The sequence below is a fragment of the Serinus canaria genome, chromosome 1, assembly GCF_022539315.1.
Source record: "Serinus canaria isolate serCan28SL12 chromosome 1, serCan2020, whole genome shotgun sequence".
In the NCBI taxonomy this organism is placed as follows: Eukaryota; Metazoa; Chordata; class Aves; order Passeriformes; family Fringillidae; genus Serinus; species Serinus canaria.
Window position 1 is genome coordinate 38,768,514 of NC_066313.1, and position 16,965 is coordinate 38,785,478.

The 16,965-nt window shown below is 36.0% G+C and overlaps 1 protein-coding gene across 1 annotated transcript in view; it reads left to right on the forward strand.

The window, feature by feature from the left end:
- CNTN5 (contactin 5) overlaps positions 1-16,965 on the forward strand; it is a 315,435-nt gene that overhangs the window by 226,665 nt on the left and 71,805 nt on the right. The window lies entirely within an intron of this gene.

The following is a 16,965-nucleotide window of genomic DNA, read 5'->3' on the forward strand; positions in this document are numbered from 1 at the left end:
TATTGAGATTATTATAAGGCTATTTCTAACTGCTACTCCAGCATAATTATTTTTACATGATTGATACTGTTTTGATTGATAGCCCTCTGACACAGTGTAAATTAGAGATACTGGTGTGGTGCCCTACAAAGCTGCAATACTGTAGTAATGAAAGAAGAGCAAGATCAGGCAGGGCCCTCCAATTTTTATGTATTTTGATCCTCTGCATGCAAAGCAAAAAATGTACACTTATTTTCAAGAGCATGTGGTTGTGCAGTAATGGCACTTATTTTCAGAATTTAGTGACTGACACAGAACCCACCAACAGTGCACGACAATATGAGATGCTCATTCTGCCCCACAGTGCAGCAGCTTGGTGTCACAGGGGTAGGCTGAGATCAGGCTGCCTTCATGAGCATGGTGGGCATCAGGCTGGCACTGACACTAGATAAAGAATTAGTCTAAGAAACAGCCAGAGATTCAGAGCATCTTCAAAACATATGGTTCTATAGTACCTGATTCAGCCAGCACCAGAGGAAAGCCAACACCAAGAGGGACAGAAGTGGAGTGTACTACCTAGCTCTGGTACCTCCAGTTGCAATTGTTCCTTTTTGTTTTCATTGAACTCACCTGGCTTCAAACACCAAAGTCTGCAATTGAGTTCCATTTGAATATGATTATATTAATCCTTTTACAGGTTTGCCCCTTTGTACCTCTGTGAGAAGCTGAATTAGTTTTGATAAAGCAAAAAATGGAGCTGCTAGACACACAGCATAGACTATAAAGGGGCCAGAGCTCCTCTTCCCATAACCTGCCTTACTTTTAACCAGGAGGTACTTCAGCAAAGACACTGTTCAGTTTTCTCCTTTGTAGTCTGGAAGGGAGAAAGCAGTCAAATGTTGCAGGATCTTTGTCAATTACTGCGGGTGTGGACGAGCTGGAGTGGAGCAGCAGTTTCAGACGGCAAGGCAGCACTGAAGCATGCTGCTTTTAAGTCCTCTCAATTCTTTGCTTTGGATCAAAGACAAATTCTGCTGCAGTCATCTGAGCCTTGGGAGTAGCTGATATCCTTACTAAATGAAGTACATATGCCTTTCCAAAGGTCTAACTCCGTGCGCCTGTCATTCTTTGGATTTTATTCATCAGGCAATCTCTGTATTCCTGGAGCATGATAAACAGCAGCAAAACCCATCCATGACCTTGATAATGGAAGGGGGGAAGCAGAGAATCCTTCAAAAATACTGGGTTTAGACATCAGTCTGTTTTAGCAATTTAATAATATGATGACTGAAAAAAATGAAATATGCTTCTTTTTAAAATTCTTGCCAAAAAATTAGGGAAAAAATTCAACTCTCAAGCAAAAAGTGCTTTTTGCCACTGTTTTAATTTTTCTTTGTTTTACTCATGTATATGTCTTGGATGAAAATGGATTCTTTCCCTCAGTGACTTATAGAACCGTTCTTAATATTTTATGTTGAAGGAGGAATCAAATTCATAAATAATAAATCTAAACCTTGTAGGTAGAATACACAGGAATATAATGAGTTTCTGTGAGAAATCACAGATTTAATGCAATAATGCAGTATTTTAATGTCAGCTATACTCATTTGCTATTGCACGAGAATAAATTATCAGTCATTAGTGCATGCATTCAAATGAAGGTAATTACTTTATTCTTCACTGATTTTTGCTACATCATTTCACAGAAATGCGAATCTTAGAGATTAAAAAATGAAACAGTGTACTGCAGACAGTGGGGTCAAAATGAACAATGTGTAAGAAACAATTTTATACTATTTCATAGAATGCATTTGATTATATCTGAAAGCCTAAGCCATAACCACAGTTAAATAAAACAAGGGGAGCAATTTGATAAGCAAGTGTAAAATGGTCTCAGAAAAAATCTTTGTTGAGAAATTAAAAGAAAATCCAAACAAACAAATCAAAAACAATGCAGTCATAAAAGAACTAATCTCAGTAGAAGGGTCTAAAAAGGATATATATATAAAAAATAATATATATACCTAGAAATAGACGCTAGCCAGCACTTTCAGGCTGAGAGTTTCAGGAGACCTGAAACAATCATGTCATGTGTTAAAGGGTGACAAACAGAACAAAAGCATGAAATTATCTATATAACAAACAGATGACAGTGTTCTCTCTGTCTTCTGGACCTTTCAAACACTATGGACTTGAGTTACAGTAGCCCTGAAGTTCATACTGACATTATAAATTCTCACTGATATGAGTGTAAGAAACTCTAAGAATTTCAGTAAGAAAACAGAAAGCCTAGACTATTTGAGCTGGAGAAATCTCATTGGGCTCTTATGAGTGTGGAAAGCAAACTATTGTGCCCCAAAAGTTGGGCATATTTTTGCAGCTGTTAAATTGGAGCCACCTCTTTTGGCACTTTAGTTCTCACCTTCCTTCCTTGAGATGCTGGATGATCTACTCACTTTCCTCACACGGAAACAACAGTATTCTGACAAAGTTTAAACAACAAGTGGATGTATTCAATAGCTTTGACCTTAGAGTTGCTGGGCAAAGATTACTTGGCTGAATTGAATAAGTAGGTACTCAAGAATTCACTAAACATTTAGCTCAACTCTGACCATTTTACACTTCAGCTGCGCAGATGGCTGACTACTGCAGTTGTGATGTTGATTTTCCCAGCATGAAGTGTCTTCTCAACAATGAATGTGCACTAAACTAGCATTAAAGGAAGGATTAAGATTTAATGATCACCTGGATAAAGCCCTTGTCTGAGATTTGTTATCAAAACCACAATGATTTGATTTATCTTCTCTTCAAGAGGTATTTTTATAATATATATACACCCATGCACACAAATATGCCTAGATAAACAAAGATAATTAATTTAACAGCAATGTAATTTTTCAGATTTCTACAGATTTAACATTGTGATTTCTAATTGTACTTAGAAAAGTGGAGTCAAAATGATGTGTGGTTCAAGATGTTCAACTGTGTTCAGAGTGCAATCTGTTATAGCTAATTTTCGTGATGAAAAATCAGTTTCCATGTCCATTGTCATCTGTGATACTCCAGATATTCTCATTGTAGAGTTTATCATAATAGACTATCACAGAAAATATTGGTTTTGAAAGATTTGGTGAAGGATTAGATGTTTAATTGTACAGCAATATCCAAATTTCAAAATCATAGTAATTTATTAACTTTTAATAGAACTTCAGGGATAAAGCTCTATTGAAGATTGAAGTATTGCTCTGGACAGCCTGTTGTGTCATCTTCCTTTCTCTACCTTCTTAAAGCAAAGTCTTCAGCATTGTCCTGTATGTGCCAAGCCCCTTCAGCTCTTCTCACTGGAATGACAATGAACTAACAAGGAAATAATAATTTATAGTCAAAGTGCATTGAACATCTTGTGATATTATCCATTGTGCATCAATGATTTAGACATGATAGAAGTAATTTTTCTTTGTTAATTGGATTGAGCAGTATATGGGCACTAAGATTATGCAGATATTACTGGTAGTGCCAAATTTTCTGTATTGTCCAGGTTTATCTGTAAGGAGTGTTAATTGTTCAAAAAGACCATAAAAAGACCCCAAAAACTTACCTTAAATATATGTTGTCTATATCTAATTCTAGCCCAATTACAGACGGTATTTTTTAAAGTTACAGCAAAAAAAGTAAGTTGAAACTACTCTTTTTCCCCACTTTTTGATAATATTCTGTATACATACCTCAAATCTAGCTTCAGAATTTTACAGGCTGAGGTGCTGATCTATTCCTCTGAAACTCAAGGCTATGCACTTTTTCACCTTTTGTTGATTTGTTGTTGGAAAAAGGCTCTGTACACTCACTGAAATACATCGAAAGAGTGTACGTCCCCCAAGTCTCAGTTCAAGAAATTAAGTTATTCCTAGGGGTTTTTGCACAACATGTGCTGTTTCCAGCAACATTACATAATTATAGTATTAATGCTTTAATAGGTTTAATATCTTTGCTATCAGCAAAAGCTAATAGCAAACTTTGCTATTTGCTATAGCAAAGTTGCAGACTTCTGTACTAGATAAACACACTGTGAAATGAAAAAGATCTTCATTGTTTTATGCAATTTTTTTTTTGTTTTAGTGTGATGAGGTAGAGAAAGTTTGATACAGGGTTTTAGAACAGCATAAATTTTTCTTTTTTTCTTTTTTTGCTTTTTTTTTTTTACTGGAGAGATTTCTCACCTGTATGAGTACAACACTCATAAAAAGATCTCTGGATGTGAGGCAGGTAATAACACAGTGATTTCTCTTTATTATTTTTAGTATCAGAAGTCAGAACAAGTGTCAAGACATGTCAGGATTGAGGTAGTCATCCAAGTTGCATGAATGAGTACCGAGTTTGAACATCTTCTCAAACTTCTCACAGAGACCCAATTTTTTTTTTTTCCTTCTTCATATTTACAGATACATAGAGTTTAGTATAAATGCCAGTCTGCCTGCCCATCTGCCTAGCCATATGTGAGCAGTCTTTGGAATGCTCCAAAATTCCTCATTTCAGCCACTCACTCCTTCCTGAGCATCCAACTGTCCCTTCTTAAATGCTCTTCCAGCTATTCCTTATTTTTAGGAAACCAATAGTCATGGATTCAGAAGAGGAGTTGCATCCCTCTAATGGCAGCCAAAGATGAAATGTTTCAAAAGAAAAAGAAGGAGGTGAACAAGGAACCAGTCAGAAGAAAAACACCATTTTAATTGAGGCTTAAATACATGTCTAGATGTAGAAATTACAGAAAGACAGGAACAGAAACTGCACATATCCTAAGGAATGTTTTGTAAATATCTAATCTATAAGCAATAGGTACATATTCCAGATGTTTCTGCAGCCTTTGTTTCCACAGCATGGTGTAATTTGACTTTAAACTTTTGAATGCATGGTCTTATGTCTGGGTTTAGTTCAAATATGTCTAACATAATGGCACCTCATTCACTTTGTTGGCTAGGTTCCTTAATGTGCTGTAAGATTTAGTTCATTGTTTATTACTGCTCCAGATTTATTTGATTTCAGTGTGTGACTTATTTGTCACCATTATCTATGCAGTTAAAAATATGCTGTTCTGTGCCCACAGATTTCTCTTTTATTAAGTTAACTTTAGAAACAATTTATTTAGTTTACTCAGATGGGTCTGGCAAAATCATGTGTGTACCATGGCTGGGAATTTGAATTAGGCTGCTCAGTCTTTGAATATTATTAGTTTTTTGTTGAAAATAATAAATGAAGATGACACTTCTATTTCTATGTTTGAGCATACACTTTATCAATTTCTCAAAGTGTTTTTTTTTTATTTTTTGTGCAATGGTACAGATCTTTTGATGTCACTGCAGACATTAAAATTCTCAATTCTTTTCTTTTGAGATTGAACTGGACAGATGCTTTGGAACAAAAATGTTTCTGTGCTTTATAAAGATAAAATGTATGTTTAATAAATGTAGAAAAGTCTATTTATATAATCACACCCCACATATCTGCATTAACGACAGATATTTAAATTTAGGAAGGAAAGGAACCCCTCTCCCTATTTTCCATCTCTTTTTTATAATAATGCACAAAAGACTTTTTGTTATGTTCAAAGGAGAAAGCAGATGACTTTGTCTGTTACCCTAAATACATTAATTAGAATAAAACTAAGAAGAAAACACCTCATATTTTTAGAAAATAGTTATGAAAGCATTGTGGGACGTCCTTAGTTATTCCATGACTGAATTTTTAATCCAGAATTACTGCACAGTGAAGGTCAAAGGATAGAAATAGGGCAATGGAAAGGAAAATTACTTAGTTAGCCAAATAATACAGTTGAAAATCAAATAAAGTTTTGGGATTACTTTCTGTAGATATTCTAAATCTATAGGGAGCTACTGCAAGATTCTTGGGTTTTTTTGTCTTTTAGATTGGTGGCTCTCTACAAATCAGTCGGTTGTTGTATTGTTTCAGATTAATACTTATTGCAAGAAGCTATGGTTAAATAGAAGCAGGTGCTGCCATAGGTACCAGATGATGGATTACAAAAAATATCTGAGCTTCATTGTCAGGATTCTCTATTTGGTAGAAAGACAGTAATGAACATAAAGGTGAAAATGTTTTTCCATCTTTAGCTTTTTCTGGGCATATGTGCTGAATTCAGGCTCTAATATCAAGGTGTTAAATGTCATGCATGTCTGCCTATTAAAAGATTTAATTGTACCAGTTTTGAGGGAATAGACAGGATGGAAGGAGAAATATTTTTCATTTTCTCACAAAAGTGTTTTCTTATATAAATTTAATAACAAGTACTGTGGGGGCTGGAAACAGGGTTTTCTGGGACACCAAAAGTATTCAAGTGTGTGACAACAACTTAGAACCACATGTTTATATTCATTGGAAGGGTGATTGTCCAGGTCCAAGTAAAACCACAGAAAGTCTATAGCACACAGGTAAATTTGTTACCACTGTGCTTCTTCTGACTATATCTTCATTGTTCTTATTACAGGTGTCTTGCATCTCAAACACTTTTGAAATTGAACTATAATATTGAACTTGTTGTAATAATGATGAGAAATTTATCATATGCCACTGGCTTGTCAGTCTTTTCCACTTTGAAACAGAGAAAAATTCTCTGTCAAAGGCAGAAAGGTGAATAGAAAATTTGAAGCAGTTATTACATTCATTAGATAAATATTTTAGCTATTAGCAAAAAGAATTTTATATTAAATGTGGAAAGCATCAATTAGGGGAAAATTCCATTGCTATGTTAAAATGAATTTTTTTTCTACTATGTTAACATATTGATTTTAAATAATAAGAGTATACATCCAACCTCCTCTAATGTGATACAAGCCAGATTTCACTCCCTACATGAACTGAATTCAAATCTATTCTATTAAAATTAGAAAGTCTGTCAAATAGAGAGATCAGTAGGAGAACTGTGCTCCACACTGGTGAAATTTTTTTTGCTTTTCAGAAGCTCCACCTATAGCTGTGACTCACAAGACAGTAAATCCACTTTCAGATTGCTTGTTCTGATATCAAGGATGCTGAAGCTATGTTAGGAAACACTGAACCACAAAAGCAATCTGCTGATTCAGAATTGCTGGGGTTTTTAAACAAATATCAAGTCTCTGTAAACTTTGCTTGAATTAAGTAGTCTGTCCTCCCATGCCACTGGAAAGCAAAATAAAAACATAAGAATGTCATAAACCCTTAATAATGAGTTTTGTCTAATTGGATGGAAACACCTATTGTAGTTCTGTCTCAAATTTATGATGGAAAGTGATCCAGAGTGATTGTGAAATGGGAGAGTAAGATCCAGAGACACTCAGAATTAGGATATACACAGTTTTCCCATAAGTTTCAGAGCTGAATATAGAAAATGCTAATTAAATATGCCTCTGCTTTGCTAGATATTTTTAGCAATCAGCCCTGTTTCCATTTTAAGCAGATGTTTTCCAGTGCATTTGTCTATGTCTTTGTTTCTTTTATCAGGTGTATGAAGCTTTCAATTGAATTTCTGCATCTGTGGGTTTCACTTTAACAGTTTCCTATTAATTAGATGAAAACAAGTGTAATCTTATGGCTAGTGGCCCAACATGAAGACCAAGAACTAGTGTAACTCCATTCAATGAAATGCAAGTCATTATTTAATTGCCAAGACATTAGTTGTTTAGACATGGTGATTAATTCTTTTGGCATTTACGAAGATGAAAACAGTAATTCTGTAATTAATTAGAGAGAGGCATATTGCCTTAAATGAATCAAGCCTCAATCTGTAAATCTCAACAAACATGGCCTAATTTAAATGGAAACATTTTAAATTTCTTTTATTTCATATTTTCTGATAAAGATGGTGACTTTTGCCCAACAGGAAACCTTTTGCGCACGAAAATATTACTCCAACAACAATTCAGAATTTCTGTTCAAGCACCAATGATTTATTTAAACAAATTTCCATACATAAGAATATTGATGTGGAAAATTAGTTATAAAGAGGAGGAAGTAAGGCTTGGCACTATTTGTCTGGAAGTCACTTTTTGTACTTGTTATAAAGCTTAGTTGAACAAAAAACTATGAAATTAATTTTTGAAGTCCCTGTATCTGATCACAAATTTTATTCTTTTCTTTCATCCCATCTCATAGAAACTACTCCAACTTAGCAGCCAAACTGTAAATCTTTCACACTTTTAATATGACTAGTGATGCAGAATGTTGAATACTAAAAATATTTTTTGAAATATTCTTATCAAAATATGCTACTTTATGTTCAAAGCCCAAGGAATTCCAGAAATCTGGGACAAAGAAAAATAACACCCTGTAGTAAATTTGAACCTTCCACAACCATGGCTAATTCTGTGGAGTTAGATATCAGAATAGTATCCCTAGAATACTTGAATATCCTGTAAACATTAATTATCCAGTACTAAAAAATTTTTCTTTTTTTCCATCATACACATTTTCACACACATAGATAGGAAACCATTATAATTTGTGCTTCAAAAAAACATTTGTACCATCACAGCTAAGAATATGGTTTAACGCCTGTGTTGCATCCAAAAATTTCTTGATGGTCTACATTTTTCTCTTGATTATAAACAAGTAACTAGTGGACTACTGAATTCTGTTTGAGTTTAAAATTCAGGCAGAACATCAACCAAAAATTTGTTTTAGAAGGTACCTATTCCCATGTGAACTTGGACACAAATGTTTCCAGTGGTTTGTTAGGCTTATGTGCTGCTTACAACCTGGTTAAATTTCTATAGTAAAGAAAAACAAAACAGAAAGGAAGGTTTTGTCATTATTGTGTTACAGGAAAGACTACTTGACTTCTGCAAGTATTCTTAGAACTACAAGATTTCATCTTCAAATGGAAAATTAGAATTGGATCAAAGACAACCTAGGGGAAAAAAAAAAGAGAAAATAAAAAACCTTGAGTGATCATGCAGCTGTAGGAATTAAAGCATAGCTGAGCTTAAGCAAGATCTCAAACCCTGTGTATTCAAACACTCAGATGGGAAACCAGATGTAGATTTAATCCCATCAGAAAAGTATCTGATGGGATTAAACCTACATTTTATCTCAAAGCCCCTTGCATTGTCATGAACTTAGAGCTTTGATATTAAAATTATGTATAATATCAACAACATAAACATTCTCATTTTGAGATGAAAATAGCTGTAGAAGAAATTATATTAGCTTGCAGCTATAAGGTTTCTTTATAATCACAGTGAACACAAATCTTTCGTCTCACCCTTTGGTTTTTGTTTAATATTTTTTATGGCAGCATTGCCTAAGGGCTTCAGTGTGTGCTGTTTTATTCTTTGATTATTTTACACCACCTTGACTTCTTTACTAATTTTGACCATTGAACCACAGTGCCCATATTCTAGAGGAGTTCAGAAAAGACCTAGAATTCATTCTAAGGGTGCACAGGCAGCAAAAGAATGTCCAACATTTTCTTGATCCAAATTTGTCCCTTACTATTCTTCTCATATCTGCTGTCCTTCCTAGGCAAAACCCAGGAAAGTGCCTGGCCCTTGCAGGAAGTTGGTTAGAAAGTAACAAAAAATTTTTTTTGTAGCTTCAGTGTGTGTGCAGGGATAAGAATAATAACCCTCTAAATAATTTCTTTTGCTTAACCATGAAGCATAGGGTAAGACATTCTTAGTAGTGTAGACAGTCATTACTTTGTTCATTAAATGAATACCAAATGTGGAGAAACAAAGTATCCCTACAACTAATTCCATACTGACCAAGAAAAGCTTTTAGATACAAATCACAATTAGGTAGAAAGAGTAGTCTGTGAAAGAGCAGTCAATGGACCATGGTTCATAAATGACCCAGAGGTCTCAAACTCTTCACACAGGTGTAGTGCTCACTAATGACCTCTATGCAATGATAATTACTGCAAATCTATACTTATTTCATTTTGGCAGCAGGACCAACTGATTAACCAACTGATTTATCTACTGCTCATGTCACTGCTGAGCAGCTGAAGAAATAGGCTGTTCATTTGTTCTGCTAAGGGCTACAGGCGTAGAATGTGTCTTCCCTTCTTGGATTACAGAAGTAGCTAAACTCAAATTGCTGAGCACTGGTTCTGCATTCATTGCATCTCCTTTCATATGAGGCAAAACCCTTTACATTGTCATTTACTTTAGGACTATTTTCATCTTTTCCACCAACTTTTCCTATTTTCATAGAATCATAGAAGAGATCAGATCAAAAATTGACCCCTTAGTGTCCCTTGCAAAGAGCAGGGACACCTTAAGCTAGATCGGGTTGCTCAGGGCTCTATCAAACCTGACCTTGAATGTTTCCAGGGACTGGTTATCTACCACCTCTCTGGGCAACTTTTTCCAGTCTTTCACCACCCTCCTTAAATATTCTCCTCCTCATACATGTAGTCTTCCTTACATACAGCTCTAACCTCCCCTTTTCTGGTCTAAAGCACATTGTCCTATCCCTGCAGGGTCCTTTAAAAATGTGTTCCCACCTTTCTTCTAAGTTTACTTTAAATATTGGAAGGATGTTCCAAGTGGAAGGTTGGTGGTACAGGACTCATAAAGGCAATGTTACTGGATTATAAAAATATGTCAATCGAGCTAATTTCATTTAGCTCACATATTTCACAATTCATACTATCAGTCTGTATTTGAGTATGAATCTCCTTAGATTCTATATTTGAAGATATAAATCAAAGTGTTTCCACAGTAAAGATAGGCCCATAAGTTGGAGTGCTTTATAAATGTCCATAAATAAAAGTCCATCTATAAGCTTGGAACCTGTCAAGCAGCACCTTGAATATACATATATTTCTGTGTATCACTAAGCCTTAGCAAGGTCAGTCCTCACCCTATTTTTGAAGGTTTTAAATTATACCCCACTCTCAAAGGGATGTTTTTGTCTGATCCTTGTAGCAAAGACCCCACCTTATTGTGTTCCCTTCCACAGCTCCACTGCTAAATGGAAACTTAGGTTTCCGATCTCAATAAAAACAGTAAATAAAATTTTCTTATTAAAAAGCAATTTGTTTTTGCTGACTATTCATGGAAGAAGCTGTGAAATCTTGATTTAAAAGGCCAATTGCTCTTTATGTACTACTTTTGCAAAGTCCATAAACAATCCTATAATCATATCCAAGCAACTACATGAAGAGCACTGCAAATGGTCTGAGTTCAAACACTCAAAAATAAGAGAAAAAAATTATGGATGAAGTTATAAGTGTAATCTCAGTTCAACAGGAATTCAAGTGTGTTAGGAGCATGAGTCAAACAAAGTTCTGAGGATTTTTCTGTAATTTTCATCAAAGTGAGCATGCCTAAAGCACCAAAAATCTTTGAACCACAGGAGCTATGTATTCTTAGAACTGAAGTAAAATCAAGGGCAATTTTTTAAATGGAGAAAACTTGTCAGCAGAAAGGTGAAACTATAAACAGGTTATCCTCATTCATTGTGTCCTTGGAAGGCTCATGCTTCCCTTCAGTTGGCTCTTAGTTCAGCAATCTTTCATCAAGTTTCAATAAACCTATATGTAGTCCTCTCTGGATCCCTAGGAAAAATATCTTTCTTTTCATTGCTTCTGATACCTGATTGTGTCTTTTCCCAGACCTCTGAAGACAGGGAAAGAGAGATGCCAGCACAGCGAACTGCAAAACGATGGGCAAAACTTGTACCATCTGTCACTACCTGCTCTAAGGACACATTCACACAACTGCCTTTAGATGCTTATTGTAGCCTTGCCAAGTCCCTGGGAAGTAGTTACCTGGTCTAGATTCAGAGTACACAAGTAAAGTTATTAAAAATAGATTAAAATTCTTTTAAATTGCTGGAAATAATTCTGAGTGCAAAAATGAGATGTGATTATAGAGTAGGCAGTGAGGTCTCTGTTGATTCAGTACTCTTCCCCGTCATCCTGAGAGGGGATCTTGCTACAGTACAACTATATAAAATTATAAAAAATGGGGGAATGTTTTCTGATTATTCTAGCTGTATAATTAGAGGACACAACTACATATTTGGCAGCAGGTTATCCCCAACAAGTCAGTAACTTTTTCATCCTATTTTCTGTGTTCCCAGCTACATGCCAACATCATCAATAATGCACTTCAGAGGTAAGGTTAGGGAAGAAGTGAGATGTGGCAACATCTTGACATCAGTTAAGAATACCATAACATACTGTTTTGGGAAGGAAAGAAGAGTTAGGGAAGAAAGACTGAGAAGCAAGTTTGAAGGCGAGTAGAATTTAGGCAAACAAGGAAATTATGTCACTGAAGAAGTATCATGTTCTTGTCTCATTGCTGATGAGAGAAGATGCCTATTTATTGAGACAGTTGGTATGAAGACAGATAGTAAGCTTGCAGTTGTGTGCCATGTGAATGTTCTAATGCTGTTTTGACCTTCTCAAATAAGAAACAGGAGCCAGATTAGCATTAGAGTTTCCCATTATAATTACAACAGCAGATATCTTTGAATGATTGCACAGCTACCATGTAGGTGTGACACAGCTAATGCCACACAAAAATTTACTTTTGCCTCTAGAAAAATATGGACCGATATGAGATCCTCTCCAATGTGATATGGTGTTGCAACCATGACAGTTTATATCTTGAAATTAGCAACTGATAATCTGTATCATATGGGAGTATGAGGTCTGACCAGAGGGATGTAATGATCAAACTTACCATGATAAATAAATATGGGGAGCATTAAGTCTTATACATCAGAGAACCTGTGGCTGGTAGAAGCAAAAGAAATCCAGGGTCATCCGAAGCCTTTAAATTATGTGGGCATTCAACACCACAAAATTGGCAGTTACATCTTCTCTGCAAGCACTTTCATGGGTTCTTGCTGGCTCCCTAGTCCTTTCTGGGGGCTGCAACCCAAAAATTTCCATCCATGCACAAGCAATAAAAGCACTGAGAGACAGGGTGTAGAGGTTGTGTGTGGGTAGTTTGTGCATAAAGCAAAATAGACTTGGCCTGAGGACACCTTTTTTTTCACATAGAGTGTTTCCCCCAAAGAAGTCTATGACCTTCTCACTGTGCATGACAGGACACCTGATTCTAAAACAAGAGCCATCTTTGGGAGCAGCCTGGTGGAGCAGCACGGATAGTCACTGACTGTTTTTTTGTTTTTTTCTGTTCCATTATTTTTGTCACATGTTTTTTTGCACATAACTTATATCACTGGAGCTATTCCATCTGTTATGCTCCAACAGCTGTAGATAGATAAAGTTTTAAACTGATGTTTTAAACTGAAGTACGTCCTCCTGAACTGTTATTCCAACCTGTAATCAAAATTTTTGAGTTGTGGCTAAAGTGCAAGATATTCCAGAGTAAACTAAAGCTTCTAAGGTTCAAACAACTCTAATCAATAAATTGTTTGTCAGTAAGAACTTTGTACCCTTTTCACCCTCAGTGGCAATGTGGTTCTCTGGAGGGAACATGTGTCTTTTTAACTGCCTTTTCCAGTTAATAGACTGTATTTCACCTTGTGACATGAGAATAAAATAAATCTTGTTTTACCTAGTTTTCCAGCCATGGTACCTGTTTCCCCCCTAGAATGCAAAATGAACTCATCTGACCTGAAAAGTGGAGTCAATAAGATCCTAGTTCATTTTAGTCAAAATCCCATTTACCACTCCTACACTCTGAAAGTATTTTTGTGCTGAGCCAGTGCTTTTAAACTGTCTCCCCGCTGAACTGATTGTCTTACCTTCCTGCAAGATTTCTAGATCCACAAGTCAAGTTAGCTCCTTCACAAAATGTAAGAAAATTAATGTAGATCTGTCAGATTTGCAGCTTAGTTAGATGTATTTTTTTATTTCTTATAAAGGTTTAAACACTGCATGACCCTCTAAGTAGGATCATTAACCTGTGGGTTTACTATTAAAAGAAAAAACTAATTAGAGAGCATTGTCCATTATTAGAGGAAAGGTAGTATTCCAGCAAAGCTGTCTTCCAGAACAAATTTTCCCCTGGTGATTTTGTATGTGCTGCAGAAACAACACAGCCTTTGCTCTGCACTGCTATTTAAAATCAAGGTTTCTGAAGCCTATTCTTGCAGCAATATCTTAATAAACAACAAGGTGTTATTGGTAGAGGCATGGCCTTTTGAGCACACCCCTTGTCAAAGATGCAGTCAGGAAGTGTGTTGAATGTAAATGATGTAGAAATCCAGAGCTGTATCACAGAAATAGGTTACAGATGCATTATGGAACCATAGATGGATGGAGGTTGTTTATCAGGTGATTATCTTTCATTCCACACATTTTTGTGAAGTCTGTTCTGTCCCACAGGTTTCTCCACTGAAAAGCTCCTAAAGGTCTGAAGCAGTATGCAGTAATGGAGCCATGAGATAGCTTTGTTTTCTTTCTGGATGTAGCAAGAGATTCTTGAGATCTTTCACATTAGATCTTATTGTGACTGAAGATGATAGAAAAAAGAAGTGCTGGAATTTCCAAGGGTAAACTCAGAAATATCACAGAACTAAGAAAACAAGTAATGACTGCCCCTTATTGGACACAGCATGGTGATCTCTGATATGAATAACCAGACAGCCAGCAGGGACATCTTACTGCAAAGCAGGACCAATTATTCTATTCCATCACATCTATCGCTATGCTAATACATGCCATTTTTATTGTCTACAATCTACCAAGCTCATAAATGCTCAAAATTCTCTAAACATCTCAGCAAATGTATTTTAGGAGGTAATCTATGTTCAATTTATTCTTTTCCCATTTTCAGAAGTTGCTTTTGTACTGAAAAATTATTTGACTGTTTCCCCTATAGATCATGTATCTTTCATGAAAACAGTGTGTCAAACTCATTTGTAGTCTAGCTGAGACCTTATGGTTATTAGACAGGGAGAAAATAGGGGCTATTTCACAACAGCAATGGTTGGGAGGCCAGCAGTTCTGTGGAGCACTGAATCTTGTATTGACAGTTCTAAACAACTAGTGAAGAACTTGTAGCTATTGATCCAAGCACAACATACATCATGCTAATGGAATCTCCTCTCCACGGAGTTTCTACCTGGACCAACATGCAGTAAGGGCAGACTTTGCACACTCTTCCAGAGGCAGCACAATGAGGAAAGCAATCAGTCTTCATTTTCCAGAGTCCAGCAGTACCTACCATATGATAGAAATATAATTGGAGCTTTTCCAGTTGACAACGGAGTCAGCTTGATGTGAGGATAAGGCAGACATTGCCACATTCATCTGTCCTGTCTCTGTACTACAACTGACACCAGATATATGAGATGGTTGAAACCACAATTTTGCAAATTTCATTCAAAAGTAACAAATTACCAGAAAGCGACATTAATAGCATTTATCAGTAGACCATTAAAACTATCTCAGCCCTCCCATACCATGACCATATAAATCTCATTGTCTATTTCTGAAAATGTCAGGAAAGAATATGCTTTTTTGGTGTGTTTCTATGCATTATATGAATGGGACACAGAAATCTCTTATCCTTTTCAAACCTCCATGCTGGCTATTTCACAAGGATTTACAACCCACTTGCTGATTTGATTCTCACCAGTCAGCTTAATTCTCAAGCATCCAGCCATCAGTTTGACTGGTCCTTTACCTCCTTGCTCGGGATTGGGGCATTCAGCTCCCCATGGCTCTTCAATACTGGCTGTCTGTGTATGCCAGGGAGAGTGTTGCCCTGATTTTCTAATATTTTCTAAGCCTTCTGATGTTTACCTCCTTGTGGAGAACTTTCTCACACACTTTCTGTAGATAACACATTGTTTTGCATTCCTTTATGGAGGAAGAGAAACTTGATGGACTGTTAGTTTGTCCAGTGTCATTGGAGAGGTGGCACAGTCACCCTCCAATCCACTGTCACCTTTAGAAAACTATAAATATTGGGGTCAAGAAATAAACTTTCTCTTTTTGCTCTTCACCTCGGAGCAAAGTGTGCGTCTGTTTCTTTCGTGTCCGATTGCGACAAGAGAGCACTACCAAGTAGAAAACAACTCCATCTGGGGGGGGGGTAGGGGTGGTCCTTAAACAATGCATATTAATTAACTGCAAACTGCAATGGTTTGGGGTTGTGGGTTTTTTTGGGGGGTGGGGGGGGACGACTGTCTGCTGTTCTTTATTTTTCTTTAGAGCAAGGGTTTAAAGCAAAAGAACAATCATTTATTCTCTTCTATCCAGGTCTTCTATTCATGTGAAGGCAGTAACAATATATCTAAGAAAAAATTTTTTCAGAGAGGTGGGAAATATTCAATTTCATTGCTGTGCTACATGAAAGTACCACTTGCAGCTAATATCCTAATAGTGCTGTAGAATCAACACTGGAAAGCAGGTTCCATCTGACTGGACATCATTACACAGCTTACAACAATAGTGCTTTAGCTAGATGACTGCCAGACGACTTTCATATGATGAGCACATGAAAACTTCCCATGTAAGCATCTAATTAACAATCTTCAATTTGCAAGAATAGAATTTGAATGAAATTTAAGTTTCTGCTCTTCATATTATATTGCTGAAGTTAACATTAACTCTTCAAGCATAGCATAGTTTGGCTGTTTTGAGATGTGTTTTTATCTAGTAAGAGCCATAGTAGAATCATGTAATTGAATGAAATTATGCTATTTTACACTGGCTGAACATCTGCCTCCTTGAGCACCTGGTCTATTTGAATTTTACTTCTTGCATATAAGGTCTGCCTTAGAGTAATAATGTTACTTTTCTAACTAACAAGTGAAACACAGAAATATCTTAGACTTCCTAAGTTTCCTGTGTATTTTTCTTTCCTAGGGGGATCATGCAGTCCTTGCAGAAGTTATTATTTCTAAAGCTTCTGAGTAAAAGAGAGCAAGTTAATAATTCAGTGCTGTCACTTAGAAACATGGAGAAAATTATTGTGATAAAGCTTTTCCTGAAAAGAAGGAACCTTTTTGCAGCAGGAGAAAATTTTTGACATTGAAATATTGTGTAAAAAAAGAGGAACACAT